The 1,403-nt window shown below is 42.8% G+C and overlaps 1 pseudogene; it reads right to left on the bottom strand.

The window, feature by feature from the left end:
* Positions 1–241: 241 nt before the first annotated feature.
* On the bottom strand, positions 242–588 carry LOC128063651 (40S ribosomal protein S26-like; annotated as a pseudogene).
* Positions 589–1,403: the final 815 nt, after the last annotated feature.

Raw genomic sequence — 1,403 nt, forward strand, 5'->3', positions numbered from 1 at the left:
CCCACTTTTAAGACACCAACTTAAGCCATTTGCCAGGCTGAATTAATCAAACACAGATGCCCTAATTCCTCGCCCCACCCCTAAGCTATGCAAACTGGGGAGACCAAAGACAGAAATAAGATGTACACAACCCCCACTCCATCCGGCAACATATATTCAACATGCTACATAAAGTATAATTTCCATTGTATTGTCTTTTCAGAGAAACCAATATTTCTTCCATCTTTAAGGACTTGGATCCTTACATGGGCTTTAGTCGAGGACATGGGGCAGCACCCGCAGGTCTAAATCGGGGTGGAGGTGTTCGGTCCTTCCCGGCTTCCGGAGAGCGATTCCTGACAACCTTGCTGTGAATGGCACAACTCACGCAGCAATGTAGTTTCACATACAGCTTGGGAAGCACATAAGCATTGAAAACACTCGCTTCAGAAACGTCCCTGACAGCTGCAGCCTCTACGATGTTCCGAATGACGAACTTCTTAATGGCCTTATCCTTGGGCACGCATGGGCACAGTTGGTGCAGTGAATAGGCTGCACGTGGCCGCGGCCCTTTTTGGCATGACCCTTGTTCCTTCTTTTCTTGGTCATCTTGGAAGCGCGGAGGCGAGAGAGCGAGACAAGGTCTTTAATGGGAGAAGGAAGTTCTTGAAGTACTATTTGTAATATCTTCTTGTTCTTTGTTTAATTCATCACTCAAGGGATTATCAGCAACAAATTGGCACTTGCCAAGGACATTAGCCATCTGCCTCTGCAAAGACTGAATCCTGTGCTGCTGCGGCTGTCGACCTGTGACACGCTTTGAAATGAGCTCAGTGTGGAGAATGAGGCACTCTATGCTCCAGGGAAACTGGTGGAACAAATCTTTACATAGTTTGATGTTTTCAGGAGCTCATTTGATTATCCCAATCTTTACATCTCCTCATACCTAGAAAAGCACTAGATCTCTTCACGGTGACATCAGCTTCTTGTGACTAGCCGAAAACCTTTTGTAAAATAAGTGCTTGATTGCACTGAACTCCTCTTTCACCAAAATCATATATATTGACCTTCTCCCACTATCTCTTTGGAACTACTATAGTTTCTCAGAGCTATTTGGGATGCATTCCTCCCGGGTTGCTGTCCTCATTTTGCCCCAAATAAAACTTCACTCACAATTCTCACATTGTGCATCTTTTTCGGTCAGCAGGATCATCTTCCTGTCCAGTCTTCTTATTTTGACTAACCAAATACTTTACATCCAAAATTTTATACTTTACCAAAAGACTGTGCTGATCCTCTGGAATTTCACTAAAATTTTGGCACTTACTTTTATGCCAATTAAATAGAGGTCTTTTACAAACTAGTTTTGGTAATACCATTCAGAGATAGAAAAAAATATATCTATAATGTACACAAATAGACAT

This window comes from Budorcas taxicolor, chromosome 18 (genome assembly GCF_023091745.1).
Source record: "Budorcas taxicolor isolate Tak-1 chromosome 18, Takin1.1, whole genome shotgun sequence".
Lineage (NCBI taxonomy): Eukaryota > Metazoa > Chordata > Mammalia > Artiodactyla > Bovidae > Budorcas > Budorcas taxicolor.